The 20,111-nt window shown below is 43.1% G+C and overlaps 1 long non-coding RNA gene across 9 annotated transcripts; it reads left to right on the top strand.

The window, feature by feature from the left end:
• The first annotated feature begins 308 nt into the window (after positions 1-308).
• LOC125510958 (uncharacterized) lies at positions 309-19,810 on the top strand. Of its 9 annotated transcripts, none has more exons than XR_007284842.2 (6): positions 309-621; positions 1,217-1,449; positions 1,555-2,522; positions 3,429-3,512; positions 3,703-3,786; positions 18,056-19,810. It is a non-coding gene; the product is annotated as an uncharacterized LOC125510958 (long non-coding RNA). The 9 variants fall into 9 exon arrangements; XR_007284836.2 differs by having other exon boundaries at positions 17,751-19,810; XR_015602852.1 differs by having other exon boundaries at positions 3,703-17,959.
• Positions 19,811-20,111: the final 301 nt, after the last annotated feature.

Here is a 20,111-nt window from a genome sequence, read left to right as displayed (position 1 = left end):
CCAGACCCTTTGGAGGGCGGGGACGAGCGCTCCTCAGCTACTCCTTCCGTTCATTTTTATAAGTCGTTTCAGACAACTGGAAATAAGCTACTTTGCATTCTGTTTAAAATGTCTTAAGGCCTTATAAAAATGAACAGAGGGAGTAGCTTTTTTTAGACAAACTCCCCCATCAGCTAGCTCTTCGAAAGCCCACGTCGTCGCCCGCCTGGGCCTCGATATACGGCCCAACAGGGTCCAATTTCAGTTTTGTCGTACGGGCACATCCAGAAGCGAGCCCACGTCGGTCGGACTCCTTCTTCCCCCACGGACTTCCCCGCGCGCCCTAAAAATTCCAGCCACCGCCGCCTCTGCGATTCCCCAATCCCCACTTCCCCATCTCCTCCATCCCCCAAACCCTAAATTCCAGTCGTCGCACCAGCCGCGGAACCCTAGCTCCGGTGCTACTGCCAGATCAGGACACCTCCTCCGGCGGAATCGGCGGCGGCTCCTTCCCGGCGCCACACCTCGGAGGCTTGCGCTGCTCGGCGCGCCCCCCGTCGCGTCCTTCCTCCGGCTACGCCTTCAGGATTCGCGCCGCTCTGGTCCGAGGGCTTTGAACCGTCCTCTTACCTCTGTGCACATGTATGATTTTGCCCTTGGTAGCAGTAGTCTCTGTTCTTGGCCATTTCTGTCGTTGATGTAGGTATGCACCCCCGATGCTATTGCAGTTGATCTTCCTAAAAGAAGTTTGGTCCTTATGCAATGCAATTCATTGACGCACACAAGCAGGCCGCAGACTGGCTTCCGATCTCTATTGATTCTGATTCATGCACCAACTACTATTCTATGCAATTAGTAATTACAGTATTAGATATCAATGGACCATCAAAACTTCAGGAAAAAGTTCTGATAAGCTGCAAACTCTTCAATCCTTGCTAGATTGTCTGTCATGTAATTAGCTGATAACTTATGACAGATGTTCTTGTCATAGAATCAGATACATTAGCCATGGCTTCTGGCTATCAATAGAAGCACACAAACGTTCCCTAAGCGCATTACTGATAATATCCAAAACAATGACCCCATGTTAATGGCCGGCTATGTCTAAATACCATATTTAGTCCAAGTACTATTGCTTGTTTACTAGGGTGGATTTTCTCTCTGGTAATATTTCCGATTGTTTGTTATTTAGATGCTACATGTTATAGTCTCAGGTTTATATTATTGTCCATTGTAGGTCTTATCCGTTCATGTGCAAAGCAGGACGATTACGCCATCAACGGGTGCCGGACACGGACTCTTCCACCCTCCTTTGCCAGTGTTGTGTCATGCTCGACCATGCCATCAACTTGTGCCAGACACGGACTCCCTCCTTTGCCACATAATAGGCATCAATCGCTCTATGGAAGCATCCAATCTTGCTGCTCTACCAACTTCGCCGGAACACTGACCACCGGTGCTCCACCTCAGGTATGCTGGATCACATGCCAAGCTAAATGCAGCTCTGTTGTTTTAAAAAAGACATGATTTTTAGCTTCCATCGTTAATACCTTGCCATGTACGGACTGTCTGCAGAGTTTGCGAAGAAAAAGCGGAAACCTATAATGATGAGTGATGACTATGGTATTATATCCATCTAATTACCAGAATTAAATAGGCGTGTAGTATAGAGAGGGACATATCAAGTTTACTATGAACTCAAACAGGACAGGTTTGACAAACAACACACTTCAGGCTCTTTAATTGATTATTATTTTAGGGAGCAAAGATGCACACCTGCCTTTCTTGCGCTGTGCTGGGTGTATATAATTTCATTCTGATCACCTTGTGGGTTGGTGTGCTAGATTGCCGCCCTAACATTTTGCCGATTATATCTAATCAGTATACACTATGTTTCTGTGTTATGCTAATGGATTGGAATGAACATAAATTAACCAAGTATATTTACATGGCCTTATACTATGCTTTTCGGTTAGGTTGTTTTCAACTGGAGACAAATCAGTGTTCTTGTCATCCATGGAAGAAGCGGTCAACCTTATTACTAACTAACATGTAAACAGTTGTGTTGCCTTCCTAGTCCTATCATGGATTTTAAGCATACTACTAACGACATGTTGGCGAGTGTGGCAGGTTTTACCTAATTCAAAACATGGACAGTACTGAAATTCTAGCCTTCACGCAGCCAGTATACCCCATCTAAATTTCTGAAGTTTATGGACAGTACAACTAAATTTAGCAGCTGTTGCTAGTGAAACACAATTGGGTAGAGCAAATTAATTGCTGTTGTACTGAAACAGTAGGTTCAATTGGTTTTTGTGCAGCAGGAGGGCAGAAATTATATTACCTCCGTACTAAATACTTATCTTAGATTTGTCTAGATACGGATGATGTGCTATTCCTGGGTTATTATAATTCTTGATCATGGGCTGGCTGCTGTTGCTTCTTCCATCTCACCAAGGAATCCAGGAACTCCATTTCCTGCGTGGCAATTTGGCCAGTGAAATGGCCAGATCGGTGAGCAACTGACCGAGCAAAATCGACAGGTGTGTACATCCGTATCTAGAAAAATCTAAGACAAGTAATTCGGGACGGAGGGAGTGTATGGTACATGCCAACCTGGTCATTTTATGTGACTTATTGGACGACATTATGTATTTGGTTGTCAAATAGTTCTGTATCAGCAGACCCCTCTGTGGGTTCTGCAGGTGTATTGCTAATAGGTGTATGGCTGGATGATTTTGATAGATGATGTATTTGTGGGGTCTGGTGCTCATTATAATTGTGTGTTGGTAACAAGGATAAAAGAGAAATTCTCCTGAGTTGCGTTTAATGTGTATGACCCTACTCAGCATGAGCTTAACAGTTAGTGTTTTTGTGCTACTTACCTTGCTTGCCATATGTTCATATGGCTTCTTTGTTAAATGTACAAGGTATACTTGCTGTGATATGTCTTAGCACTTCTATAAGCTGACACAAGGTACCCCGATTGTAGTTATATTGATTCAGTTTAACAACAACGGTTGATATAGTGACAAAATTCCATTGTTGTATATAGCATCAGGATTTTAACAACTTAACACCTCTTTTCTCAACCAGAATTTCAAATCATAGACGACGGGTGTTGAACTGCTAGAATATTTATGTCCTTGTTGCAATGCATATGCATACGTGCTAGTTTATTCCAAAAGAGAATCATGCTTTTTTGAAGGAGACTAGCTTCTATAGACTTGCATATGTTGTAACGTTTCCTTTTGCTACCTTGTCAAAGTGCAAATTTTCAGTTTTTGTTTGTGCCAATCCATTTATAAGCTGTTGTGCTACAGTTTCGAACGAACTATGAAAAATGTTGTGGTAATGAATCCTTGTTATTATTTACTGAATTTTATGCCCTCCATCGCGCAGTTCAAAGGTTGGCAGATACTTACTATTATGCTTTGGTCTGTATGTAGGTTGTTTTCTTATTGCAGACCATGCTTTAGAGACACACAAACCGCTACTGCTGCTTTTGCTTTGTGACATTTTCAGATCCACAGGTAATTTAAGTCTAACTTGCTCCTGTGGTTAGGCCATATACCCAATAGATATTCAAATCTTCTATGTGCTGCATGGTAGATGCACTCTCAAGCACCATCTTGGTGGTTGCACAGTGTGTAGTTACAATTCTTTGTAAGGTCATTAGTAAAATAGGCAAGTGTAACTCCCTTTTCCCCTCGTTTCCTACAGATAGATCTGCTGATGGATTTAAGTTTTCATTCACCAACTTCAAATACTCAATTCCTCAGAGATGAGGATCTTTCTGCAGCTCATGTGAGTTCACTCTATAAGTATGATACAACCTGCATGCATATTTGTTCGACACCTCATCATTAATATCTTCCTTCTGAAATCGCAAACATAGCTATTTATTTCAGTTACAATTACTTCTATAAGTTTTTGTCAAAGTTCAAAAGATTTTTGTATTTTTCCATCATGTAATGCACGCCCTAGGGTGGAATAGAGATTGCCTTCTGGAGGATGGTGATAAGTTCCCTTGTATTTACGTATGATACTATAGAGTACAGACATGGGCCTAGACATCTAGCCAAACCTACATACGATTTCTAAAATGATATAATTATAACCGTAAACCTACATCAGAAGAACCCACTACACGTGGACTAGTAGTGTAGTGAAGAGGATGAGGAGGAATCATCGGAAAGCCTTAAGGGACAAGTGAGGTGAGGTAGTCCTAGGTAACAACCAAGGTGGTGTAGCGGGAAGACAGAGTGGGATGGGTGGAAGAGGGCAATACATGAGTGATAAGTGTATCGAGGAAATTGAGTAAAGAAATATCGTTAATGTGGGAGGCCAAAGGAGGCGATGGACCTGGATAGAAAGGACGAGACTCATGAAGTCACATACCGAGAAATCCGTATCTGACTACCGATAGGATCCCAACACTAATAGCCCTTGTGCTCATCATCACTAGACTCTAAGAAGACCCATTCAGTAGGCTGAGCAGTCAGATTGGGGTGTTCACAAAGGTAAGAAGAACGCTGCAAACGCAATAGAACAAAAGAAGCGTCACATGATCGACCAAAAAGACGCTCGAGAGGAATCTCACCCTGCGAGAGCATCAATCTTCGATGCCATCACACAATGCCATTTAGGATGAATAACAACGTCGGAATAAGAAGTCGTCTCGGGTAAGAGCGACGCAATAACAATATCGGTCAGTACGCAGAACCGGGTGAGCTTGGAAGCCATAAGTAGTCGGAGCTAGAGGTAGTGCGTTGCCAATAGAAGAAGACATAGTAGCCGAGGAAGATGGCTCATGAGAAGAATCCACAACACGCGGGCGATCAGTTTAGCTAATGACTGGGAGGGAAGTACCATCCGTAGTAAGAACATGAGCAACAAAATCTAGAGGTGGAATGGAGGGCGAATTAGAATTATCTTAAGTTGTATGAAAAGGCGCCTGAGTACCAAGGATCCATGGAGGTGTACCTGATATTGTAAAAATATATTGTAAAAAAGTGGTCTCTCCGCACCACTAGAGGAAGTAGGAAAACTTGCAAAGCCTATCGATTGAAGAACCAAAATAAGCAGCTAGCAAACACCTACGTCATGTAATCAATCTCCAGCGTAGCCATGGGCTCAACTGAAGAGGTCGATGAAGAAGCATCATGTGATGAAGAACCAAAATCGGTCTTTTAGAGGTGATTGGGGATCGTTACCTGTTTTTTCATTTCTTATTTTTATACGTTTCTCTATATCTTTGTTTTGTTTTTCTTTTGGCTTCTTCCTGTTCGTTTTTTTCATTCCTTAAATCTTTTGAACATTTCTCAAATTTGTGAACAAATTTCAATTCGTGAACGTCCATTAAATCCGCAAACATTTTCGAAATTGCTAAAAAGGTGATTTCCCAAACGTTCTTCAAATTCATGAATATATTTTTAATTTTTTTAACCTTTTCCTATTCGTAAATATTTTTGAATATGTGAACATTTTTCGTATACATGAACAGTTTTGGCATTTGCCAATCGATTCTAGAATCCGTGGACATTTTTCGAATTAGTCGCCAACATTTTTCAAATTCCTGTACATTTTGAATTTGTGAACATCTTTGTGAAAACGTGTTTACATTTTTTGAATTAGTGAGCATTTTCTTAGAACCTGCAAACATTTTATGAACTTGACGCAAACATTTTATGAATTCATGAACTTTTTTTGAATAGATGGAACATTTTTCAAATACGTGAACATTTTTTAAAATCCCTAAATATTTTTGAATTCACGAACTTGTTTTGAATACGTGAACATTTTTTAAATAGGAGAACATTTTTGGTATCCCCAATTTTTTTTTGAATCTGTGCACATATTTTGATTTCGCCATGAACATTTTTTGAATTCGTCAATATTTTTTGGATTCACAAACATATATTGAATCCGTGAATATTTTTTGATTTCGCAAAGACCTCTTTCAAATTTGCCTTTCATGTTAGTAGATTCTGAAAATATGTTGTGATGTATAAAGAATGACGTTCAACGTTATGTTTAGTGTTTGGGTCAAAATAGTATTTGAAAGCAGGGGTTAAAAGTTTGCCAAAGAAGGAGATTATCATTGGCCTTGATATAGACTATGACTATATCTCACCCGGTTTTGTTCAAAAGGGTATCCCACTTTGTAGAAGAATGCACCAACCATTTTGGCAGTGGGCTGAACTCATCTCAACAATTTTGATTAGGCCTCGTTCCCCTAATACCTTAGTCATCATCTCCTTTCCTGTATTTTTGTTAGTCTCACTCACAAACACATTGATCCGCGACTGGGAATGCCAGCAGCCATGGCGACATTGTCCGCTACATGAGAAAATGAAGGCTCTAGCGACATTGTGTGAGAGGCATGAAGGCTCTAGCGACATTGTGTGAGAGGCATGAAGGCTCTAGCGACATCGTGTGAGAGGCATCGGCGCTAGCGAGTTTGCCACCATCCTAGCCACAACGACAATGCCGCAAATCATATAGTGGAGGGTAGAGGTGCACTTGAATAGGGGCAATGTACACTGTTTCTTCTTTCGGGTGAGTGGAAGCTAGGTAGATAAGTCTCCCGACAAGATGAAGGTAACACGTTGGATCAGACAAAGTGTCACCATCGGTAGGACGGAGGTGAACATTGAGCTCCATAGTAGTGGCAACAGTGCGCTCATCAGTAAGAGCGACACGAGCAAGAAGATGTTGGATCACTTTTCTTGAGCAAGAAGAGACTATAATCCTAAGAAAGTAGCCAAGAGGGCCAAGTTCAGACAAAAGAAACTGCTAACTAAGATGTGCCTCCACAAAACCAGCGACAACCACTACAGAGGCAAAGCACTCAAACCAGGTGCTAGGGCTTGCTTAGAATTCCATAGAGAGCGAGGAAGAAGACGTAGCATGTCGTCAAGAACAGAATACCCAAGTGGTGGTTGCATGTAAACCTCACGTAGCTCCCTATTAACAAAGGCATTCTTAGCATCAAGCTGGGCCACAACAAAAAGTGTGTGAATAGTAGTCATATGGTTCACAGAAGCAAAAAAGTCTTATCGGAATCGAGACCGTGCTCCTGTTGAAAGTGCTCCTGTTGAAAGCCATGAGACACTAGATGAGCTTTGTAATGCTCAATAGAACCATCTGAGCGAGTCTTTAACCTTGTAGACCCTTTATAAGTGATGGGATGAAGACGAGGAGGAAGAGAAACAAGATCCCACATGTTGGTGCGCTCAAGTACATCAACCTCCTCTGCCATTGCAACGTACCGGGATGAACACCATCATGATAAGAAGCCGACTCAAGAACAGTAGCGCTAGCGCTTGGAAGACCATGGCGGTCAACATGTGGAAGGCGAACGGGCACACAAGCCATAAGTAGGCTGAGATGGGGAAGATGGCATATCTGTAGACACATCTATAACACGTGAATGACGTGTATAAAAGCGAGGAGAAGATGAAAGAATACGAGCAGGAATCATCTGGGCAATCTCGGGTGATTGTGACAAGGAAGTCACTGGTGATGAAGGTGTTGAATTATGTGACAAGCGACGTGTGGAAATCATAAGAGATGATGTTGGATTTGTAATAATTAAAGAAGCATGAGCAGTATGATGAATGGATAAGGGCTCAGCAGGAGTGTCGGGAAAAGTCATGAAAGATATATCCTCCATTGAAAAGGTTAAGGAAGATGGACACGAGTAGAACGGACTAGACTCATCAAGTCACATCTTGAGAAATAGGCATCGGACGATGAACATGATCACAACAGAGAGATCCCTTATGCTCATCGTTGTATCCTATGACGACACACTCAACACGCCGAGCAGTCAGTTTGGTGCCTTCACAAGGGGCAAGGACATAGCAAACAAAACCAAATAATTGAAGCGCCGATAATCAAGAAATGATCACACTTGAAAGGAACGCTACCCTATGGAGCTCTGGATGGCTGAAGGTTGATGAGCTAGATGGAGTGGTGACAGACTTGGCTCGAAAGTGCGGCGGAAAGAGAGGCCATCAACGCACGAGCCGTCTCAAGAAGGTAAGGATGCTCGTGACACCATTTTGAGCATGAGCACCAGGAAAAGAGATCTGAGCCAGGACTCCATGCAAGAGCTTGGAGATATACTCTCCAGTATAGTCATCACATAACACAGTAGGTGTTGAGAACTAAATGTGAACCATGCCAGCAAAACGCTTAAAGTATATCCAGATGTGGAGAGAGAAATCATCTATAAAGATAATATACTAGCGATGACCTCGAGGCGATGATGCCATTGCTGAAAATAACTGGTAAACAAGGCAACAATGGCGAAGAGATTGGCGGTAGTGGCAGCAGATGGATTTGGTCTAGCATCCCACGTGCGTGTGCACTCTTCGTTCCTCGTTGATCCGGCTTGGTGTTCTTGTCCTGTTTGTGGGTTTTGTGTCACGCACTTGATTAAGCATCCCACGTTCTCCTAATGTGCGCCCTTGGCCTTGATGATAGGTAGCGCCGTGTTCTCGGGCATGTCCCGTGGGTAAAATCCAGGTATGCACCAATTGTCCGAGCTCCTGCTCACCATTGGTGGTGCTCGAGCGTGCGGTTATGGTGTCGCCCAGCAAGGGAACACGGGATGTGGGATCGAGACAGCACACATAGCAACCTGCCACCAGGCAAAGGATGCCCATCCGGACTTTTACAGGGAGCGGAGGTGGACGCAAAGGTGGATGTTGAGCACCATAGGAGTCTAAACAGTGCGCTCATCAGTAAGAGCATCACGAGTAAGAAGATCATGGATATACTTCCCTTAGGAAATAAAAAAGTCAGAGGTAGAAGAAACCTCAATCTCGTAGTGACAAAGACCAAGATCAGACATAAGAAACTCACAATGACGAGCCTTCACAAAGGCAATGTACTTGAGAGTCGTCGCCGGTGATGATTGACATATAGAAGTAGTGTTCAACCACGAGTTGAATGGTGAAGCGGCATAGTAGTAGGGGAAGACATGGTGGGATGGGTGGACGAGGGTAATACTTGAATGATAGATGTATTGAGGAAATTGAGGAAAGAAATGTCGTTGGGGGGGGGGCAAAGGATTTGATGGACCTAGATAGAAAAAGGACTGAAACTCATGAGAAAAGACCTAGATGTATCGAGAAATGCGCATCCGACTACCGATAGGATCCCAACACCAATAGCCCTTGTGCTCATCATTAGACTCTAAGAAGACGCATTCAGCAGGCTGAGCAGTCAGTTTGGGTTGTTCACAAAGGCAAGAAGAACGTCAGAAACACAATAGAACAAACGAAGCGTCGAGTAGTCACGAGAACAACCAAAAAGACGCCTGAGAGGAATCTCACCGCAGAGGAAGGATGAATGTTGGTGAGATAGGTCGAAGTAGAAATAACCTCAACCCAAAAGTGTGGCGGAAGAGAGGCGATGACCATCAACGCACCAGCTTCTTAAGGTGACGATGCTTGCGCTCAGCAACACCATTTGGAGAATGAGCGCCAGGGCAAGACAACTGAGCTAGTGTGCCCTGCTTAGCAAGGAATCCGCGCAACAAATGAGAGATATACTCACGAGCAGAATTTGCATGGAAGACACAAATAATAGGAGTGAAGAAAATTGGGTATGAACCCTGGCGACAAACTTAAAATATATCCATGCGCGTTGAGAGAAATTGTCTATAAAGGTAGTATAGTAGAGATGGTCGACTTTCGAGGCAAAAGAAGTTGGGCCCCAAATATCGGAGTAGAGATTGAATCGAACCTATTTACCAAGTCGACAAACTTGCTAGTCTAAAGACACATTGCTAGTCTAAAGACACATTGCCAGTCTAAAGACACATCGCTAGAGATAGATCCAGTAAGACCCCATGTCAAACCAAGGATGGGTGACGAGAGCCACACAAGTGAAACAAAATATGATGCCACCTAGAAGCGCTAGACGAGGTACTAGATGCGGAGAGATTGGCGGCGATGGCAACAGAGTGAAGGTGAAGCCAGTCAAGATTGGAAGGACGCGAAGATAGTCTCGCTAGGAGGATGAGCTAACTGAACTTGTTACCAAGTCAACAAAGTTGACAGTCTAAAGACACATTGCCAAAGATAGATCCAAGAAGACCACGCCGGTTTCTTTCCATATTTGGGGACTTTTTCAAATTTGTAAACTTTTTTCAAATCCATGACCTTTTTTTTCCTTCCAAATTCATGAACTTAACGAATTCATGTTTGAAAGCCATAGGAAGGGCACAAACTCACGAACTTTATTCCTTCCAAATTCACGAATTTCCAAATTCACGGTGGCGCCTGAGCATTTGGCTATTGTGGCGTCCATCAATGGAACACATACGTGGTATCATGGAAGGGCACAAAGCAACCCGCGGCCAGGCAAAGGATGCCCAATCGGACTGGCAAGGAGCAGAGAGTGCATGGGAGGTGTGAGGGAAGAGGGCACTAGGAGGAGAAAGACATTCTTGACATCCAGTTGAGAGACATACCAACGGCGAACAGAAGCCATGACGAGAATCGTGCAAAGAGTGGTCATGTGGGCCATAGGAGCAAATGTCTCATCGTGGTCATGACCATGTTTCTGCTGAAAGCCATAGGCCAAAATACGAGCTTTGTAACGCTCAAGAGAACCATCAATCTTAACCTTATAGACCCACTTACAAGTGATGGGACAAACATACGGAGGAACGGAAATGAGATCCCATGTGATGGTGCGCTCAAGAGTAGCATTCTCCTCTGCCATCGCATGCTACCGTTCCGGATGAACAATGGCGTCACGCTAAGAAGTCGTCTTGAGAAGAGCAGCACAGAATAACCATATTGGTCATACGTAGGTTGAGCGCGAAGCCATACATAGGTTGTGCTGGAGGTGGTGAAGCCGCGGGTGATGATGGCGTGGGTCTACAACACTAGTACAAGAAGAAACAGTGGGATGGGTGGATGAGGGCAATACATGAGTTATAGGTGTATCACGGATATTGAGTAAAGAAATATCTTCATCAAAAGTCACTCACTGAGAAATGCACATCCGACTAATGATAGCCCTTGTGCTCATAATTGTATCCTAATAAGACACATTCAACAGACTTAGTAGTCAGTTTTGGTGTGTTCACATGTAGCAAGAAGAATGTAGCAACCACAACGAAACAAGTGATAAAGCGAAGATATCGTAGAACACGGAGGAGGTGACTAGCGGGTCGAAGCGGGAGTGCAGACAAACTGACTTAGAATTTGACGGGATATGAAATGTCCGGGCGAGTGACATCTAAATAGACAAGACCGTCAACAAGATGACAATAGTACAGCAGATCAGACAAAGCCTCACTGTTAGAAGTACAGAGGTGGATGATGGGGTCCATAGGAGTCTCTTGAAAAGAAAGAAGAAACCTCAATCCCAGTGAAGTAGTGAAGAAGACCAAGATCAGGCATAAGAAACTACTCGGTAAGACAAGCCTTCCCAGAGGCAGTGTACTCAAAGTCGTCGTGTGTGATGATCATGTCATCGACATATAGAAGATTTTGACCATGAGCGAAAGGTGGATATAAATTGCAGATCATGAGCACTCGACAAAACCGATTGTAGTCACCACAGAGACGAAACATTAAACCAGGCATGAGTTCGCTCAAGGCCATAAACAGGGCAACGAAGATAATAGATCATGCCATCAGGAACATGACACCCATGTGGAGGCTACAAGTAGGCCGTCTCATGCAACTCACCATTAAGAAATGCATTTTTGACATCAGCTCAGACAAACCAGTGGTAAACGGAAGCCACAACAAGAAGTGTGCGAAGAGTGGTCATTTGGGGCATAGGAGCAAATGTCTCATCATAGTCACGACCATGTCCTGCTTAAAGCCACGAACCACGCTACGAGCTCTGTAATGCTCAAGAGAACCATCAGGCTCTTAACCTTGCAAACCACTTAGTGATGGGATGAGCACGGGGAGCAAGGGAAATGAAATCTCACGTGTTGAGAGAAATTGTCTATAAAAGTCGTAGTAGTGATGGCCTCCTTTCGAGGCAAAGCGAGCCGAATCCCAGATATTAGAGTGAACAAGCTTGAAAGGACGTCGAGACGCAGTCTCACTATGAGGATAAGCTAACTGAACCTGTTTACCAAGTCGACAAACACATAGTCTAAAGACACATCGCTAGAGATAGATACAGGAAGACAACGTCAAACTAAGGATGGGAGACGAGATACACACAAGCGACCCAAACGATGATGCCAGAAAGAGCTGGTAGACGAGGTAATAAAGGCGGAGAGATTGGCGTCGACGGTAGTCGAGGGAAGGTGAAGCTAGTCAAGCTCCAAGAGGCCTTAGGAGTCACAACATTGAGGTCCAGCACCAAGTAAGTGTACCCATGTGATGACCCTAATCCTAACCCACTTGGCTTCCGGCTAAACATCTGATTTTTTTTCAAATGCGTGAACCTTTTTCAAAATTGCAATTTTTTTTTCCAAATTCACGAACTTCTTCCAGAATTTGTGTGTGAACATTTTTCGAGTTCCTAAACCTTTTTGACTTTGTGATTTTTTTCCCAATTTCTGAGCATTTTTCACCACTTTCCCACGCCAAACCTTATTCAACGCTTAAGGCACCACATTTTATTTTTTGGTAGAAAGTGCACACCTGTTCGACCTTCGGCCTTGGCCCATTTACTTCTTCACACCGAACGCTCGTATTTTTCTTCTTCGCATGTTACAATTTTAGGAATCTTTTTGGGCTTTCTAGAAGGTGCCTACATATTCTGGGCCGTTTTCTGTGCTGTTTTTTACTTTTGTTTTGACCGAATTTTAGTTTGGGGGGCATGGGAGAGGATGGCCGTGGATAGAAAGGACGCGACTCATCAGAAGTCACATATCGAGAAATGCGCACTAGACTATCGATAGCCCCGGTACTCATCGCCGTACCTAAGACGACACATTCAACAGACTGAGTAGTCATTTTGTTGCGTTCATGGGGTGCAAGAACATATCAAACACGTTGAATCACGTGATACGTGTCCAAACGAAGATATCATAGAACGCGGAGGAGGTGGCTAGTGGGTTGAAGCGGGAGCGTAGAGAAACTGACTTAGGCTATGACGGGTTATGAAATGTTCGAACAAATAGACAAGACTCCCAACAAGATGACAGTAGTGCGCCAGATCGGACAAAGCCTCACTGTTAGAAGCACAAAGGTGGATGTTGAGGTCTATAGGAGTCATAACAGTGTGCTTATTAGTAAGAGCAGCACGAGCAAGAATATCTTGGATATACTTCTCTTGGCAAAATTAAGAAGCCATTAGAGGTAGAAGAAACCTCAATCCCAAGGAAGTAGTGAAAGGACCAAGATTAGGCATAAGAAACTACTTGGTAAGATGAGCCTTCACAAAGGCAATGTAGTCAGAGTCGTCACGAGTGATGATGATGTCATCGACATATAAAAGATTCCGACCATGAGTAGAAAGGTGGATATAAATTGCAGATCATGAGCACTCACCAAAAACCAACCCCAGTCACCATCGAGACGAAACGCTCAAGCTATGGGTTTGCTTAAGGTGATAGTCATGGCGACGAAGACAAAAAATCATGCCATCAGGAACAGGATACCCAGGTGGTAGACCAAATTAACTGCACCCACGGGATATCCTCACTACTATAGAACTTATGCAACTGTTTGAGCAACAAACCGTGATTTTGCACCTCGAAGTTTGTAACATAGAGTCCACCTCTGTCTTTTGGGCGACAAACCATGTCCCAGGCAGCGAGTGAGTTCCCCTTGACTCCATCCTCAGTTTTTACGCCATAGACGGTACCTACGTAGTTTATCAAGATGTTCAATGATCTCGGGGTGTACCTTCATTGAGCACATCGCATAGATGGCCAAAGATGTAAGCACGGAGTTAACCAGCGTAAGTTTTGAACCATAGTCAAGTAGGGAAGTAGCCGTGTGCAATCTTCTCTGAATAGAAGAAACTAGTAGCATAAGATCCATGACGGAAGGGGCGGTGGTGCCCAAAGGCAACCCTAGGTACGTAAACGACATTTCTCCCACCACACACTGAAAGATCCGGGCCAAAACAAACGTTTTCTGCATGATCCAAATTGATTGGCACCATAGCTGATTTATGAAAATTAATGCACAACCCAACATAAGTTGCATAGTCCGACAGAATAAGTTTCATTATTACAGGTTGGAATTGGGAGCTGAATTAGATTTCTGGCATGTGCATCGTTGATGGCTGATTGCAGAAGATCCGCAACTAGAACAAAGATCAACGACGACAAGGGTTCACCCTGTCTGACCCCATGCTTGCAGGAGAACTGTCGGCCTGCCAATCCATTGACAACTCAACCGAGCTTCCTAAAGAAAAGATACAACCAATCCATTGCAGTCACTTATCGTTGAAACACATGTTCCCCATGATTTGAATCATTGGTTCATGCTCGATCGTGTCGAATGCTTTGGCAAAATCCAACTTCAAGAGAAAGCAAGCACGACGTGACACCTGACACTGGTGGAGGTATTCGAAAGCCCATGCCAAGCAGTGTTGGATGGACCTACCCTTGAAGAACCTGTACAAATTACGATGGATGATGTGAATGATAAGTTTCTGCAGGCGGTTAGCTAGGAGTTTAGTGATCAACTTCTGACAAAAGTTTAGAAGAGATTGGGCGATAATCATTTGTTGTCTGAGGTGACAGAACTTTGGGGATGAGATTGATAAAGCCGGAGTTAAGGCTACTCAAATCTAAATTCCCTTAATACAAATCCATGCAAACCTTTTATAACTCCTCTTTGATGTGCCGACATGATTTTAAGGAGCAACCGTTAAATCCATCAGGCATAGGTGCACGGTCAGTCGGCATGTCCCTCACAACCTGATCAATTACCTCACTTGTGAAACGAACTGTTAGCTCCTCGAGGCCATCCACACGTTTGTGATAGACGACAGGTCAAACTTCATGTCCACAGGGTTAGACTTGCCAAGTCTCTCTTTATATGTTTGGAACAAGATCGCCTCTTTGCTCGGTAGCTGTAAAATGGAAGAACTTGGTGTTAACACTACCGCCATGAAACCATCTGATTGTGTACATCTTTTTTCAATACTCCTGTTTATATTTTAGCAGAGTCAAGAGTGCGTTTTGAGGATGAGACGGAAGTTACTTTCAAGTACCGAGAGCGAACGCTTATCCTCGATAGCATTCAGCTGAGAGAGGGCCCAATCACAGTTATCAATGTAGGTGTTCAGACGAGAGATAGTTTTGCTTGACTGGCTTTACCTTCCCTCTGCTACGACGCTGCCAGTCTCTCCACCTCCGTTGCCTTGCCTACAAGCTCTTTTTAGTAGTGGCATCATCACCTTTGTCATCTGTGTGGCTCTCATCTCTCATCCTTAGTTTGACGTGGCCTTCTTGGACCCGTCTCCGGCGGTGTGTCTTTAGACTGTTGGGGTTGTTGATGGCACATCTATCGAGTGTGATTCCTTAGTATAGTGATGAGCACAAGGACTATTGTTGTTGTGATCATGTTGGTCGTCGGATACGTATTTCTCGAGATGTGACTTTTGATGAGTCTTCTTTCTACCCGCGTCCATCTTCCTTGACCCTTTCAGTGGAGGATATCTTTTTCCTCACTTTCCCTGACACAACTATCACAACTGTTGAGCCCTTGCCCATCCGTCCTATTGCCCTTGCTTCTCTAACTATTGCAGATCCGATGTTGCCATCTCCTATGGTTTTCTCACCTCGCTTGTCACAGGATTCTGCACCTTCATCTTCGATGACTTCTCTATCTCCATCAACTGAGTCCACCCTGGTGATTCCTCGTATTCTTCCATCGTTTCCTTCCTTTTTATACTCGTCGTTCATCTGTTGTGGATGTGTCTACTGATGTGCCATCTACTTCTGATGTGTCATCTTCCTCGTCTCAGTCTACTTATGGCTTGGGTCCTCCTTTGCTTCCACCTGTTCATTGCCTTGGTTTTCCAAGCGCCGCCCCTGCTGTTCTTGAGTCGACTTCTTATCGTGAAGCTGTTGTTAACTCTGGACGGCAGTTTGCAATGGTAGAGGAGCTTGATGCTCTTGGGCGCACCGGCACGTGTGATCATGTTTCTCTTCCTCCCCGTGTCCATCCCATCACTTGTAAGCGGGTCTACAAGGTTAAGACTCGCTCCGATGGTTTTCTTAAGCGTTACAAAACTCGTCTTGTGGCTTGTGGCGTTCAGCAGGAGCATGGTCGTGATTACGACGAGACTTTTGCTCCTGTGGCCCATATGACCACTGTTCACACACTTCTTGTCGTGGCCTCTATTCGCCACTGGTTTGTCTCAGCTTGATGTTAAGACCGCCTTTCTTAATGGTGAGCTGTGTGAGGAGGTTTATATCCAGTCACCACCTGGTATTCTATTCCTGATCGTCCGTCTTCATCTCTCTCTCTCTCTCTCTCTATGGCCTTAAATAAGCCCCTGACACCTATTTTGAGCGTTTTGCCTACTGCCACTGGTTTTTCAGCGTGTGCTCATGATCCGGCGCTGTTTGTCCACTTTTCTACTCATGGTCGGACTCTTCTTCTATATGTTGACACATGATCATCGCTGGCAACGACCGTGAGTATATTGCCTTTGTGAATGCCCGTCTTAGTGAACAGTTTCTTATGTCTGATCATGACTTCTATTTCTGATCATTCATTCGTGCGAGAACAAAAGCTCTATTAGTTAGAACTTACAGCAGTAGTTCTTGTAGGTACAATTGTCGTTAACCCTAACTTTTAATACTGATGCTAGCAACATTTATCTAATTTTTAATGTTGTTCAATCTGATTTTAGTACTTACCAGGGAGCCATAGTAACATACTATCCAACTTTAACTTACTAAGAGGAATAGTGGCATATTCAGGAGCCTTTTTGTGGGCAAAGTGTTTTTTTGTATATAAATGAAGTAGCACATATTGTTTCCATATGTTCTTTTCCAGTCTTTTGTGATGCCACTACCAACAAACTGTTTGTTAAAAAATAGTAAAGCTGCCACTAACATGCTCTCACAACGATTTGATGTCTTCAGCCATTCAATCACGCTCGCTGGGGGTTCAGATCTGCTAGTCATCCCACTGAATTTCATTGTGTCGTTGGCATTTGTAGTCTTTTTTTGTGAGCTCGCAAAACCTTTGTGAGTCCATATATTGAGAAGAAAGAGTATGGTTTACAGGATGTGGCAGCGTAGCTAGCATAATATCAAGGGGGGGGGGGGGGGGGGCTGTAACCCTGTTACAGCACCGAACAACGCCCAAGTCCCCCGCGACTCTTGCTTGAGCACAGCGTGGCAGCGGCGGCTTGGTCTCAAATACCGCTCCCAAGTCCCCTGTTTGTTTATAGGGCCGTAGTATGCCTGGCCAAGGTGGAATTTAGTACGTGCTCCCCACTATGCCCTACAAGGTTCTTCCTACTGAATTGAATCTGGGAATCCACCCTGGGAAGCAACATCCATCTTCTGATCTTTGTCTTGCCTCCAGTGCAATTTCAATTTGTCGAGTACTGCTCTCGATAAATTACTAGAATGGTGAATGAAATACTTGGAGGTAGGCTACCAATTTGGTAAGAATATAGATGTCATGATCTGCCTACAACTATTTTACTGCACTTAGATTTGATAAGCTATTTTTAGGCCATACTGCAGCCTAAACGTGCTCCTGCTTGCTGTTGCTAAACAGTTTGGGGCTGCTTGAGTGGATGCTCACTAAATCGTAAAAGAAGAGAAAGTGAATAACTGAATATGATGGCAGGTGTTGAACTCAGGTTTACACATTGGCGCTCATGATTTGTCAAACAAACATTATAGCCCTCATGGATGCTATTGTTTGCAAAGTTAGAATGGAACGATGCAAAGAGATTCATGATTTAGAAGAACTTACAAGGGAGGATCTGAACTGCTTTCATTGGAATTTGACGAAATTCCCAACCACATAGGTCACACAAAATTTAAGCCTCCATGGTATTAAAAATGCCATATTTGCCAGTCCTCTGTTTAGAGGTCCTTTAGTCTCATATTTCTTATGTAATTACGGTATGACAAAAATTATCATTTCAGGTTTTATCAAACGTGTTTCTCCTTTTAACGTTAGCTTGGTCAATGTGCATGCTATTCGATTATCCGAAGCAAAACTAATCCTTTGCACCCCAGCGATGGATAAAGCCAGGTCTGTTTTCCTGGGGACAACCAATCCTTGAGAAGGCCCAAAGATTTGGGGGGTAAGTTAATTTGTTAAGCATCTGAGCAAACAAAGTTCTTATTTTCTAATGCCAATTTACAGGACGTGGTTATAATTTCAGTTTTTTAGCTTCAGCCTGAAGTCATACATACATGTATAAGCCTTCAAGCATGGCAAAAATTTGATGTGTCAGTGAAATTTCGGTTCAGTTTGCCATAACAATTAATTCTACAAGTTCTCTAAAATAAAGTTGCACTACATAGTTTGATTCTGTTATCAATTCGATTTTAGTTCATTCTTCCTGAGGTTGACGTGCGAGTTTCTGCCATATTTTCATAGCAGGGAGAAGCCTTGAGAGTACATGACTTATTTGTGAATCTGGATGTTACGACCGATCATATCCAGTATAGTTGTTGAACAAATATTCTAAGCATCCCACCATCAAAGCATCCTAGCTGCATTTTCCGTTCATCATTATGAATAAAGCACTATAGCTGGGCTAACTGAGGTGAGTCGAATTTCGTTAACATTAACAATTACCCAAGAAGAAGCAACAGCTTAGCCCTTCTCAGCTAACTTTACCTTTGGTTCTCCATCAGTTAGATGACATGATTACAAATTTTACAACACTAATTACAATCTGTTCAATTAGTTTATATGTGCCAATGCTCCATTCTGTTTTTCATATCACAAATGTCTAAGTCATATATCTGCCTATATGTGATACATATGTACTTTTAGAAGTCACACACAACGTGTGATCGTTTCCACCGTCCAAATGAATTGTTATATTCAATACATTTGAGGCTGCCTCGAAGCCTCCACCAAGAGTAAAAAGGTAAAAAGTCCCACATTACTTCAGAGGTTCATAGACCTTCAGTCAACATGCATATTTGTCTACTGTTATTTAGCTCCGAGGTAGATTTCCATTTCTTGGAGGCTCGAATGAATAAGACACTCCAATTATTATCTTATTTTATACTGTGGTGTAGTATATAACTCTAGAAGATGACAACAGTAATTTTTTTTTGTTTATGTTGTTGAAGACCAGCTTGATTTTTTTACAGGCGCACTGTGACCTGCTACTTCATTACTTAATTAACAAGTTTCAGATAGGTGAATTTCTTTTTTACCATCCTACAACATTTCTGCGAGAGTAAGAAGGACAATTGGTGTTTTTATGTATGTACCAAGCTTGATGAACGCTCACCATGAAGCCTTCCGCAGTTCACAAGCTCACCAAGATAGTTGTGCAGAATTTTCAGAATACGCTTCTCTTGCTATTTTTGTTTGGTGGCTGAGGGAATTGCAGATGCAAGCCTGCAACACTCGGTGTCTGGAAAACCTATCTTGGTCGTTACACATCAGTTCCTGGGTTCCAGGGGACACGGGCCTTTTGTCATACTTCCATGTGTCAGAAGGGCCGGATCTTGGCATTCCTGCCCTTACTCCAGAAACAGGAACTGCAGTTAAAATGTTTTCTGTTGAGCATACTTGTTCATTGTGCTGTTTCTGAACTGCTTCTGTGTCTTGGTTTCTGAAAGAAAGGCAACCCTCTGCTTGATCTAGTTTTCTTCTGTTAGTGTTCTCCTTAACACCTGAATATGAAACAGTAAAGAGATTCAGAGAAAATATGTCGTGATAAGATGTAAATTCATATACGCATTTATCACCATTAGACCCGTGAATGAAATATATACCAGTAGCAATATAAGTTCTAAATGTGCGGGTTCTTATCCAAAACAGAAGCAAGCATCGAAAGCTTCTCCTTCGTAACTTGCAAGCACTTACTGGTGAGTTAGCATTCTGTGGGGGAATATTCCCAATTTTGGGCATAAAGGCCACAGGATTCCTTTCCTTTACAGCATCCGTAGCATCCTGTCTTGCAGCATCATGACGAACATTATTAGAACAGTTTTTGCAGTTGCAATCATT

Source organism: Triticum urartu, chromosome 5A, assembly GCF_056163025.1.
Source record: "Triticum urartu cultivar PI428250 chromosome 5A, HENAU_Tu73, whole genome shotgun sequence".
Lineage (NCBI taxonomy): Eukaryota > Viridiplantae > Streptophyta > Magnoliopsida > Poales > Poaceae > Triticum > Triticum urartu.
Note: the sequence above shows the minus strand (reverse complement) of the source record. Positions and strands in the feature narration are given on the sequence as shown.